Source organism: Stigmatopora argus, chromosome 16, assembly GCF_051989625.1.
Source record: "Stigmatopora argus isolate UIUO_Sarg chromosome 16, RoL_Sarg_1.0, whole genome shotgun sequence".
Taxonomy (NCBI): domain Eukaryota; kingdom Metazoa; phylum Chordata; class Actinopteri; order Syngnathiformes; family Syngnathidae; genus Stigmatopora; species Stigmatopora argus.
The window spans coordinates 5,533,380-5,546,840 of record NC_135402.1 but is presented as its reverse complement, the minus strand read 5'-3'; the positions used below and the strand labels follow the sequence as shown (position 1 = coordinate 5,546,840).

At 38.1% G+C, this 13,461-nt stretch overlaps 1 protein-coding gene and 1 long non-coding RNA gene across 4 annotated transcripts in view; one reads left to right on the top strand and one right to left on the bottom strand.

The window, feature by feature from the left end:
* ctif (CBP80/20-dependent translation initiation factor) overlaps positions 1-9,958 on the top strand; it is a 45,169-nt gene extending 35,211 nt beyond the window's left edge. Inside the window, exons 16-19 of the mRNA XM_077622327.1 lie at positions 7,914-8,036; positions 8,712-8,772; positions 9,148-9,298; positions 9,848-9,958. The gene's annotated coding sequence lies outside the window, so the exon portion shown is untranslated. The remainder of the gene's footprint in view (positions 1-7,913; positions 8,037-8,711; positions 8,773-9,147; positions 9,299-9,847) is intronic.
* Positions 1-12,492, bottom strand: part of LOC144091395 (uncharacterized) — a 155,507-nt gene extending 143,015 nt beyond the window's left edge. The window contains exons 1-6 of one of the 3 annotated variants that reach the window (XR_013305674.1): positions 11,884-12,474; positions 11,623-11,708; positions 10,561-10,659; positions 10,375-10,492; positions 10,195-10,311; positions 10,001-10,130 (exon numbers count right to left, since the gene is read on the bottom strand). This is a non-coding gene — a long non-coding RNA (uncharacterized LOC144091395). Of the gene's footprint in view, positions 1-10,000; positions 10,131-10,194; positions 10,312-10,374; positions 10,493-10,560; positions 10,660-11,622; positions 11,709-11,883 lie in introns of those variants that run through there. The other 2 variants (XR_013305673.1, XR_013305675.1) reach the window with 2 other exon arrangements.
* Between the last annotated feature and the right edge of the window lie 969 nt (positions 12,493-13,461).

The window sequence follows — 13,461 nt, the reverse complement described above, 5'->3', positions numbered from 1 at the left end:
AAACCGCTTCCTGCAAAGCAACTGTGGCCCACTACCTGTTTTTTTTATTTTTTATTAGCCCACAGCAAATTCTAACAAATTGCAAATAACTTCAGGGTCTGCAATAACAATGTGCAATATCTTAGATTGTGCAATATTTTAGAATTTACCTTGGCAGGATGTGATTTTTTATATTTTTATATTACTTATTTATGAGTTTTTTTAACTGGGAAAACGCACTTTGTGGAGTAGCACCACCAATTTCGTTATACGCAGATGTGTATGATGACAAAGCCTTTTGATTTTGATTTGATTTAAAAATATCATCGAAAAAGGCCCCCACAAGAACCTTAAGTTCAGCCTACATTGTTGTGTTTCTCACTCTGAACACTAGCCTAATACCAGTCGCGGTTCCTGAAAGTTTTACCAAGTGTTTTTTATGCTGTAAATGGTGCGTTTGCAGATATTTTAAATTGATCTTGACAAATGCACACAGTCTCCTCGGTTTCCTGTTTTCTCGCTGGCTGTCACACTCTCGGCTAGTGGTGCGTGAGGTGCCACAAAACGTCACGCGCAGAGCGACAGTGCACAAAGCTCTTAATATTTCATATGTTTCTTTCAGAGGGGCTCACACCTCCACTCTGTCTCACACTCTTTGTGTGTGTGTGTGTGTGTGCACTCGGGTGTGTCACAGTCAGGGTTCACCGGCGGGTGAGCTGGCAGGCTCGCCACGTTACTGTATTCCACTGTTTGGATACCATTGTTGACTCACGTCTAAATTTGTGTGTGGATATTTGTGTCTTGGCTTTCGGGCTCCTGATGTGAGAGGGAACACCATATGGTTTATATCGCTTAATACATGTGTATCAAAGTGGCGGCCCGGGGGCCAAATCTAGCCCGCCGCATCATTTTGTGTGGCCCGGGAAAGTAAATCATGAGTGCTGACTTTCTGTTTTAGGATCAAATTAAAATGAAGAGTATAGATGTATATTAAATTTACTGATTTCCCCCCCTTTAAATCAATAATTGTAATTTTTTTAATCATTTTTTTTCTGTGTTTTTAGTTCAAAAATAATTTTGTAAAAACTAAAAATATTTTTAAAAAAAAGCTAAAATAAACATTGTTTTAGATCTATAAAAACTGAATATTCAGGACTTCTAATCCAGTTCTTGTAATCCAGTTATATAAAAAAAAATCTAAATATTATATCTAAAATGGTCCAGCCCACGTGAAATCAAGTTGACGTTAAAGCGGCCCGCGAACCAACCCGAGTCTGACACCCTTGGCTTAATATGTTCTTGCTATATTTGTGATATTGTTGTCAGAAAAGCTATGAGCTTGGTATGTGTACTTGTTAGTTTGTATGTTAAGAAAAGATGGAGGGAAGCAAATGTTAATAGCAGCAAAGGCAACAAACAGCATTGCATGAGAATACAATGCAAATGACAATGGCAGAAAATGAGTTCAATGAGTGCACAGTCAGGATTTTTTAAAAACTATTATTAACATAAAAAGCACACTTAATTAACAACGTGTTGCCAAGATTTAGCCTTCCACGACTATGAACCGTTTAGCGACACCTGCCACAACATCCTGTTGTCAGAACACTCTCCACTCTGAATGACATATATTACTACACTACAGCATCCTCTTTTATGATCATTGGGCTAATCTTGTCAAATTAAACTGTCGGGGGAGGCAGGCCTGAAAAATGCTTCAATAAATCCAACTGTTGTGCTTTCAGTTCTTCAAGGCAGCTTGACATCATGTTTATGTCATTTAATATCTCTAGCAAGAAGGCAGATATTTTGTGTAAATGGAAAAGAAAATTCATCCTTTCTGTACAAAAAGCTACATTTAAGTGACTCCAATGGGTCTGATTTTTAAAAAATGTTTTAGTCTAAAAAAAGGCTTCTGCTACGAATCTTGCTGGTTTTTGTACTAATGGTATTCCATTATTCGTCCGAGTATTGCTTCTTTTTTCATCCCTTGCCCTGTTGAGCTGGTTAAAGATAGAGAATGGAGATTTTATAGGCTGAACAGTTTAAATATGCCACATGGGAGTTGGTGTATTCGATGTTGGGCTTGTTTATAATGTTGTTTATACAGAGAAAGCACCCAGAAAAAAAATGGACAGAAATCAGATGTAAAAGTGATGCAGGCTTGTGTCCGTAGTTCGCTGGGGGTATGCTCCAGCGCCCCCAGGATAGGAATAGAAAGTCTATGCTTTGCATGTTAGCAAATTTCAAAAATTTACACCTCATGTTGTGGCATGTTTGGAGATTTTTTGTGGTTGGAACCAAGCCAACTGAAACGGAAGACTAATTAGTTTTATTATTGAGCCTTTTTTCTCACATTTGTGCATGGATTTGTGTTCAAAATATGCTCTGCTATCATATTAAAATCCATCGCTGTCAGTATTTCCTCGTACCTTTTTAAATTTACCTTGCACGGTTCCCCGGATGACCAAAAAGATTGATTTTCTTGTTGCTGTTGGCAACTTCAATCCACTGTTCCTGCACGCTATAATTTCCCTTTTTTCCCCCGGATTTGCCATATTTATACTCACGTTTAACCGGTATTTACTTTCTTCAGAATTCTTTCCAGAAATGGACTTAATTTGATACCATTTTGATGTTTTTTTTTCCATTGGTGCGTTTAAAAAAGAAAAGAAAAAAAAACACGTCTGACTCATTGTGTGACAAGTCGTTTGTAACTTTAACACGACAAGACAGGGTGCGAATCGGTGGTGTGCTAGACGACGTGGCGCGAAGCTGGCCTGCTGCCCGCAGATAAGATGAGCGGCGGGCAAGATAGCGTCGGAAAGTGACAGCTTGCCACGCGGAGCGCAAGAGGCAGCGGGTGATAGATTCCCCATCCTGCGCCGTCCCTTTACGACCATAATCACACAGCATTTAATCATGCACACTGCGCTGAGGCTTTGCATTAAAGTGACGGGGGGAAAGCGTTTATGCAATTTGAGAGGGCCGGCCGTGGGAGGGCCTGTGCCAGGCTTTATTTAGACTGACTTGATGTCTGCGGAGGCTGAAATTCACTCACAGAGGCATCCACAAGGCAAACCTTTTGCACCCAAATAATAAGAAAAAAAAGACCACTGACTCTTGTTTTAACCATTTTTTAGGGTACCGGTTTAACTCATTAGCTGCCATTGTCATATATCTGGTCGGAGAGTGAGTTATATTAGTATTTTAAAGTATTAAATAATTAAATCATTGGCGGTACACGGTCGATTGGTCGCCGGTCTTTTGGTCGCCGATCTTTTGGTTGCCGGTCTTTTGGTCGCCGGTCTTTTGGTTGTCCGGAAGGTTATTGATAATTACCATTTAAATCGTTGTTCAAATTTCCTAAATACAAACTGCAAATTACTATTTAGTCATACTTAATGCCCTTGTAATTATTAGGCTAAAGAAAAGCTCCAAATTTCCCGGACTTTTATTGTTTTTTGTTGGAGAACTTGTTAAGACCCTGCCTGACTGACGTAGCTTCTTAAAGGGACAACGCATGTACATACAAACTCTTATACACTCACACGTTGGCTCAGTGAAACTGCTCATGGCCATTGTTGGCTTTTATTGATGCGTAGACCGTGTTGTTTTACCTTGTTTTGTCGCCAGTCTTTTGGTCGTCGGTCTTTTGGTCGCCCGTTGTCACGGTCCGGGCGACCAAAAGACCACGACCAAAAGACCGGCGACCAAAAGACCGGCGATCAATCAACCGCACACGATCATTGGCTGTGCTTGATGGGGTAGAATTTTGGTAAATGACCTAAAATATTTGTTTATGGCAAGCCACTACCTTTTGCTAACTTCTCAATAATTGCCCGTTGATCAGATTCTATTCTCAACGCGTTGGCTGGCATTGACAGCGATAGATGTCCAATTTATTTGTAGTGGGAGGGTTCAAGCAACCTTTTTCACATCTATAAATGCTTCACGCTTCTATTTCTGTTTCTTCAGGGTTGTTAACGTCTGTCCAACTAGAACTTTGTAACACATTGCCATCACGTTGGGCTTACTCTTTCACTCTCATAATCAAACGCCACACACACACATGCACACTCAAGTTTAAACTGAACATATTGAGTGTATACAAACCCTCGCATGCACACACACATACACACACAAACCACTAAGGTCTGGAGCAATGTTGAAATGGGTTCCCGGGAAAATTGGATCTCTTCCACAGCTTAAATTCCACAGACTTGGAGGCATGCAGTTGCCTAGCAACAGCAGTGCTGTATCCACCTTTTTATGCTTTTGCATATTATTCTTCTTTTGGCTCAGCCCTTCAAAAGTTAAACATGCATGAAAGGCCACTATGTGTCAGCAAGCAATCTAGATTGCAATGTGCACAGGGTCACAGATTCTCTCATTGATCTCAGTTTTTTTTTTTTTTTTTTGGACAAACATTCATCTAAAATCAGCTGAGGTGAGTTCCAGTTGTCCCATGATCCCTTAGGGCAAGAAAACAGTATTTAATATCATCGTATTCATTCATAAATAATCTTTGCATTCAAATGATAAGACCTACGCATGCTAACAACCTGCCTCGACATGACCAAATTCCCCGTGAAATTCTTCATGGCTTTTCTGACATTTACACACTCTATACAATTTATTACTACCCTTTCAAAGAATAAATGTCAAGAACTCATTTAAGATGAGTTTCATTCACTTTAGCTAACTATGAAAAAAGTGATGTCGGTATGACTTATAGATGGAAAAACAAAAGATAAGCGTAAATAACTCACGTTTTGTTTTATTTTTCTACAATAAATGCAAGATGGTCATGCAAATGCTACTTACAGTAGCTAATTTTTTTGTTTCATTTTAATATAGCTTAACAAAATATTTCTATAAAAAGGCTTTATTACATTCATATTTTATGATTGTATTTTCAATAAGCAGATCAACCCATTTACATTTTTTAATTAGTTCAATACACATTGAAATATTAAAAATCTTAAGAAACGGGGTGAAAAATAGTGTAAATGTCAAATGTAGTTAGTTTGGTCCACGGAATTTCTGGCGAGCTCAGACTTGTGCATGGAAAATAAACGTCAGCGTGATTGAAGTCATTAAAGAAAGAAAAACAAAACGCATATTAAGCAAGCTTTTGCTCGCTGACTTTGAATTAAAAACATTATTTTTCCATCGATTTTTTTTTTCTTTTTTTTTTTACCCAGCCGCTTTTCAAGGATAGAAGGCAGATAATTCAAGTAAAAGTCGCCGTCTTCCTCGGAGCTTCATATCGCTTTCTTTCTGCTTTGATCGGGCTCCTTGTATAACAAGGCCCCCGGGTCCGACACTACAAGAAAGTACAAAAATCCTAATTGTGCATGCGTGGGTGCGTGTCTGTGTTTGCGTGCGTGCATGGGAGTGTGTGTTCACACATGTGTACATGCTTGAAGTATGTGCTGATTATCATCCTATTTGTGTCAGACACCAAACTTGGCCGTAGGGATTAATTTTTCATGAGGGTATTTTTTTTTTGCATTGCTGGAAAGCCTTCTGCTCTCTAACATAAGACTGTATTACATTTCCATTTTTGTAGATGCTTAATGGGCATTAAACCGTGGTTGAAATTGGTTTGCTCTGTGGAACATTGCTGGTTAAATGTATTAGCTCATATACTTATAAGAGCATTTGAATAAAATTGGAATAATATTATGGCATTGACAGCGCTAGACGTCCAATACATTTTTGACGGGGAGGGGCGAAGGAATGGCAAGAGTTAAAAAGGAAAAATTGTAAAGTGCAAATATTTTTAGAGAAACGTATTGAATATTTTTGAAAACATAAATCTGTATATCATGGGCATTAACTTTTTAAGGGAACAATCATTTTAAATAATAAGAATACTGAGATAAAACTTGTTTTTCCATAAAAATACATGTCAGAAAAAAATCTAATGTTTTCTAATTCAACAATTTCTTGCAAATAAGGAACTTTATTGTTTAATTTATTAGAAAAAAAAAATGTTAAATGATTATGAAAAAATATTGCTCTAAAAATGATGAATAATAGAATTAATGTGTAATTTTCAAGTAAACAGGCAGACTGTATTAATTGCTGTGCTGGTTAGTATTTAAAAAAATAGGGGGATAAAAGAATATTCAAATTTCAAACTATAGGAAACTAAGATTAACATTTTAGTAGAAGAAATATATTTTTTTACAGTTTCAATTAACACATAAATATTATTTTAAAAAAGTAAAATACATGAAATGGGTAAGGGGGTAAAAAAAGACTTAGTTTTATACATATAAATGTTTGAAAGGTTTGTCCTTATAATGTAAGTAAGTCTTGTGAATACACAATCCAAACAAACAGTTGATTGTGAGCTGGCCGCTTAAGGGCAACATCTGGGTCAAACGCAGTGTTTATGTGGGGTGGGGGTATTCATCTGGGTGGTGGGGGTCCAGCCAATGCGTCTCCTTGGGGAGGCGGCGCGTATGCGTGGAGGCTTTTCTCGCCCCTCTGAAGTCTGCCAGCTGCTATCTAGTTTCCCATCCAGCTTGCACTCGCATTCCTGGGCCCTCACATCCGGCATGTTTAACATCCGTAGCTTGTACATTAACTCCATGGCGGTTAATGACTTGAGCTTTTATAGACCACTTATTGAACCCACTGGCTGCCATTGACGGTGCTCGATGTCCAATTCATATTGACTAGGAAAGGTTGGCAGGGAATGATCCCAAGTTTGATAATACATAATTCCTTTCATTGCTCACAAAATGTATTTTCTGTCCCTCAGTGAACTTCAACCTCTGACCTTATTACTCCAAAATGTAATCACCTTTTTAATTCATATCGCAAAAATATCCTGTACGTCTGATGACAATAATTTTATGATTTCTGAGTCATTGCAAAATTCCTTCTCTGATCTTGGTGACCTTTGAACTGTGACCTCATTACGCCTAAATAGAATCACCTTCTCTATTTTAAATGTCTAAGCTATCCCAAAAGCTGGACTAGTGGAATCGCTTTGCTCATTTTTGTTGGATACTAAACTGCTTTACTATTTTTATCTTTTTTTTTTATTAATACAAAGTCAAAAATATGTAACGGTCTTCACATCCGCCTTTTTTGTCGGGGTATCGCTGAGAAAGCCGCACTTGTCAGTCAACTCGCACAAAATTGTGAGGGCTGAGCGGTCGCTGCCTCCTCCTCATCTTGCTCGTCAGGGCGACCAATCGGCTTTTAAAGTCATGCTGCATTATTGAAGTCAGCTGTCAGCAGTTGAGGCTGAAATGTCTTTTCCTCACGTCGTGTTATTGAAAAACGAAATTGTCGCCTGTCTGGTGGCAACATTGCAGTCATCCATCATATTTTCTAGGCCGTGCATACTGACATTTCTTTAAGTTATCCTGGTAATGTGCCATAGAAATGTACAGAGCCATAGGAGGGAATTACGGCGTGGTGATGGTAATAGGATGTGACGCAAACAACTCTGGAATATACCATCGGGAACGTCATCTGTGCCAAAATGTCTCGAAAATCCACTATTACAATATAAAATGATATTACATGAAAGAGATTGAACATTTCCTACTCCCGTGCCATTGACAGTGATAGACGTCCAATTTATCCTACTCTGAATTTAAAGGATGTTATCCCTAGAAGTCTAGCAGACATATATCCCCGTCAATGGCAGCCAACGGGTTATGCAAGATTAATTTTTAATTTAATGTTATTCATCATTCTTAGTAAGATTTTTTTTATTTATTTTTAATTGAATTCAAGTATAAACTCAAATATCCAACAACATAGCAGTTCTTTAAAGGCTTTTTCCCTAAATTCTCGTATTAAGCAATCTGATTTAGAATGGAAGTGGTTTGGTTTAAAACTTTAAATGTACAATCTTATTTTATGCATTGTCTGAATGGTTTCGTCTTTTCCACATTTAATAGGGCTGGACAATAGGGGCGTGGTTACGCCTGTCCCATTGAGTTGCGTAAATTAAGCACATGCGCAGTGTCTCGCCCCTTTGGAACAGCCTTTCCATGTTGACGGTCGGCTTGCACTCCAACGAGGTAAGGTGTTGAGCAATTTACTGGCCTAAGTCCGTTTTTATCACGCTAACCGGAGAATTTTTAGGAATCGATTGAGCCAAAAACGCCAACAAATCTGTTAGTTTAATGCCAGGTTGAACACATCGTCGATATTATAAGTTTGGGCTCCTTTCCCCCGGTGTGTGCTTTATGTGACTAGTTAGCTTAGCATTAGCGTCAAGACGACGTTCCCCAGTTGACTTAAAAAGTATGTCGTCCGTTTTCTCTATTATTGATTGGTTTAGAAAGACCTTTAATTTAACCATACAAAGCCGAGATATCAATGGACATATATCTTGGTAAAGGCTCGCTCTTAAATGACATCCATAGGCACGTCTTAGTTCCTGGTCTGTTGAATGTAATGATAACTTTCACTGCTAATCATGCTAAACACCAGTTTCCAATTTGTAACTTTTCTGGTTTCACAAAAAAAATCATTTATACAAAAATTGTTAAACCAACCTTCAGTTAGCTGTTAACGTCAGTTTATATATTTAATCCGCTTCTCTGGAAAAGGGAAATAACATGGAGCACTCTAGCTTTTCATTCTTTAGCTTGATTGTTTATTAAATTTCTTGTAAGATTTCTCTTTTCTGTAATAATTGTTTGGCACATTTCAAATAGTTTGGTTAAATCAAGTTATTTTTTCCTGTTTAGTCTCAGGATGCAGCTCCGCGTGCCCACAGCACTCACCCTTGAGTAGTGGAGACAGATCAAGGTAAAACTAGTTCCAAAAAAACGTGAGCCTGTCTACAGTCTCTATATTCATCCCGTATTTGGGAAATTTCATTGTGACAGATCATAACTTTTGCTTTAAAAAAAAAAACAAGGTTTCCCTGTTTGGCATCAACAGAATTTCAGAAGCATCATTTAATATTGATACAAGTCTTTTTTTTCCTCCTTCCTACAAGTATTTCTAAGTCATTTCCAAGTGTTTATACCCCATTTTTTTCTAATTTTATTTTCTGTGTTTATACTGTTATTTTTTTAGTGTTTATTCCCTCCAGTTTGTTTTCTTATTTAAGTGTATTTTACAAAAATTTATTGTAAGTCTAAAATTGTTTTGTGAACCTTCAATGTCTTATGTCTACAGGTGGTTGCCTGAGAGATCTTCCTCGCAAGTTGCCTGAGAATCATATGGTGTCTCTGTACTTCTGAAAATCCAAATTAAATAAAAGCCTAAATCATCATGGTGATGTTTCACTGGCCATTCATTTCCACAGCTCTTTGACTAAATCTTTAAGGTAAGGATCTCAGTTAATGTTAGAGAAGGAATTCTAAGTCTTTATTCCCAGTTTTTATTTTCTAAGTGTATATACCCCATTTTTAAGTGTTTATTCCCCCAGTTTTTTTTCTAAGTGTATATTCCCCATTTTTTCTAATTTTATTTTTTAAGTGTTTATTCCCCTAGTTTTTTTTTCTAAGTGTATTTTCCCCCAGCTCTTTTTTTTCCAAGTGTATATACCCAATTTTTTCTAATTTTAAGTGTTTATTCCCCCAGCTTTTTTTCCTAGTTTTATCTTCTAAGTGTATTTTTTAAGTGTATATTCCCCCAGCTCTTTTTTTCCAAGTGTATATACCCCCAGCTTTTTTTCCTAGTTTTATCTTCTAAGTGTATATACCCAGTTTTTTTTCTAAGTGTATTTTTTAAGTGTATATTCCCCCAGCTCTTTTTTTCCAAGTGTATATTCCCCCAGCTTTTTTCTAATTTTAGTTTCTGTTTATTTCCCCAGCTTTTGTTTCAAAGTGTTTTGTATTTTGTAACCTTTAACTAAAATGTCTTATGTCTACAGGTGGACAAACCAGAGAAAAGACTGGCTACACCAATCAACACTTCAATGTAATGCCAACTAAGTATGCTAAAGTTGAAATATTTACCTGTAAATAAAATTTTTTAACTTGCATTGTTACTTGCATTTTTTGTTAGATAAAGACAAACACATGTATACATTTAAAAACTTTTATTTTGAAAAACTTTGGAGATAGGTTCTGGCGTAACCCCCAGCACCGAGAAATGGGGGGGTGCGTCAGCCTATCTGTACATAGGCAGGAAACCAGGTCCCCTTGGGTGGAATTCTGGAAAACAAAAAAAAGGGGTCAATACACAAAGTTAAATAAAAAACCATTCACAAGGGCTTACCTTTTATTTTGAAAAAGTTTGGAGATAGGTTCTGGCGTAACCCCCAGCACCGAGAAATGAGGGGTGCGTCAGCCTATCTGTACATAGGCAGGAAACCAGGTCCCCTTGGGTGGAATTCTGGAAAACAAAAAAAGGGGTCAATACACAAAGTTAAATAAAAAACCATTCACAAGGTCTTACCTTTTATTTTGAAAAACTTTGGAGATAGGTTCTGGCGTAACCCCCAGCACCGAGAAATGAGGGGGTGCGTCAGCCTATCTGTACATAGGCAGGAAACCAGGTCCCCTTGGGTGGAATTCTGGAAAACAAAAAAAAGGGGTCAATACACAAAGTTAAGTAAAAAACCATTCGCAAGGAAGGCCTTACCTTTTATTTTGAAAAAAACTCAGATTGGTTCTCACGTAGCACCAAGAAATGAGGGTGCGTCAACATAGGCAGGAAACCTTGTCCCCCTTGGATGGAACTCTGGAAAACAAAAAAGGGTCAAGTTACATAAAAGAAATACAGACTAGGGCCTAATTAAGTCAAATTTAACTTAAAAACTCCTACATTTAGCTTTTTTTTCTTTCTATAAAACTGCAAAAGGCAATATTAGACTGCTGCAGAGAGACTAAAAATGATCCAAGTCTTTAAAGGCCCCTATCCAGTCAATTTTTCATTTTTTCCTCCACAAACAAATAATCAGGATCTTGATGTGGTGGGAAATATAGATGGCCCACAAGGTACAAATTACATGAAAATAATAAATAAAATAAATCCAACTTCTGCCTTGAGTTTTTCAGTCAATTATTTCAAATCCATTCATTCTTGAAAAAAATGACACCTGCACTATTGTTGAATAAATGTCTCACTTCGGTTTTGTCAAAACCACAATTAAAACTAAAAATGAAACAGTCCAAGCCCTGAGGTCTTTAAGAAAGTTAACGAGGTAAAAGTATATAATCTATTTGAGTGCACAGTTCCACTACATGGCAGATTTTTTTTGTACCAATTACCAATTTCATCATACGCAGTTATCTGGGTATTATGACAAAGCCCATGTTCGATTATTATTTGTAAGTTCAGAAAGATGTGAAACTCACAAGCAGAAGCTACTCTTACACTTGCCACTATAGTATTTTTTTTAATTAAATTCAATAGGGATGACACTACTTTACAGTTTTTCATTTATCGCAGCCATGTCTGGTCTACATTAACCGCGATAATCGAGGGATTACTGTTTATTCCTTACACGTCCACTAATCACATTTGTGTGAGTGAGATATCCACAGGTTTTTGCTATTAAAAAAAACACTAAACTAGTTAGTGTTTTCATTCAAAAGTTGAATGTATCATGATGAAAAACGAGCCAATTGCGCAAAGCCTTGAACGCTGACGTTTAAATATTACACGGATAGAGAAAACGGGAACCATTTAAAAATGACTCACTTTGTTATGGCGACGACAAGATGCCCCTTTCTGGTCGTTTTGGCCACATTCTTGATGTTTCCCAGCAGTCTGTGCTCGTTGAGGGACTGAAACACACAATGGAATGATTTCTTTTTAAACAAAGAGCGATCGGTAACGCAATGTGGCCAATTTGTTTGCAAACATTTTTGCTGTCTGCACACACATGGGGCTACATCACGTCAACGAATCATACTCTTAAGACGAGAACTGGGGCTTCGAAATCCCCAAACGACAACGTACCGAATGTGCTGCATCGTCCTGTGAGAAGTTTGTCAGGCTTTCTTCGGCAAATCGTCACTTTTGAGCTGCTCTGCAGTGCACGCCCGTGCTGCCTCCTGGCTCATCAGCCATCTTGGGGTTTGACGTCGGCTATTTAAACTCTGACCTCGGCCACGCCTATTAAAAATAGATCACACAAAATATAAATTGCTTTCATAATAACGTGCGTTAGTCAGTGTGTGTGTGTGTGTGGGGGGGGGGGGGGGGCTGTAAATGCTTTTTGGTTGTACTTTAATACTTACAAAAAAAATACATTGTTTTCATAATAACATGCATTAGTCAGTGGGTGGGGCGGAGGCGGGGCTGTAAATACGTGTTGATTGGGCATTCATACTTTAGAAAAACACATTGTTTTCATCATAACGTGCATTAGTTAGTGGGGGGAGCTGTACATATTTTTTGGTTGGGCTTTAATCCTTTAAAATACAGTATTGCACATTATGAACATTGTGATGACATGCACTTTAGTGTTTGTTTTTTACTTCTAGATATTTAAACAGTGGCAGTGCATTTTTTGGCCGTTTCACGTATGGACGTATCGACGTTCATCGCTGTCTTTTTACCGGGGAAATGATACTCTGGGCCCGGCTCTGATGTCTAAAAAGCTCAAGTATTTGTATTTAATCAATAAATGCTGTTTTCGGCTGGATTTTACCCCATTTCCGGGCAATGTTTGCCCGTACGCCATTGACGTTCATTGCTGTCTTTTCCCCGGCCCGGTTGTAATATCTGAAAAGCTCCAGTATTTGTATTTAATCATGAAATGCTGCTAGGAAGTGGATTTTACCCCATTTTTGTGCAGATTTATTGATTTTTTTTTTACGTGTCGCAGCAGCTGTAGCTGCAGTAGAGGTTTTATAGCCATAAAATAGTTTTGAGGGTTGGATTGATACGTTGAGGGTGCTACGAGAAAATGCACGGACCGCCACTGTATTCTGCATGTATTGTATGGACATATAGACAGATATATCTCAATTTCGTCACACGCAGTTTCTGCGTGTGATGACAAGTAGGCTTTGTGTTGTGATAATGACGACAGGGCCTATGTCCGATTATTATTATATTATTATTATTATATATGACGCAAAGAAAGGACAAGGTGAGGTTGTTTGATCTTTAAATAGAGCGTACACCTCCAAACGAGACTTTACTTTTAAAGGTGACTCACATTCCACATTCAAACAATTGAGAGGATGTTTAGATCGGCCTGGAGGTCGAATTTCACTATTTTGTCCGGCCGTGCACATGAATTATTCTGACAACCTTATAGTAGTCACACTTTTACAAGTGGAACGTCATGTAAAGTAGGCCTCGTGAATGTAGGTCTTTGAGACGGTGGCTGCGGGTAAAGCAGGCTTACAGTAGTAATCCTCTTCACAGACACCCATCTGACAGGACCAGGCCTAGACAAGCACACACACACTAGCACACACTTTTGTCTTGAGTGGGTCACCGTGCGGCGTAGTGGTCATTTCCACAGGCGTGCCACCCAAATGCCTTTGTTTGAATCCGCACGTTCAGCGACCCAGAGGAAGGCCG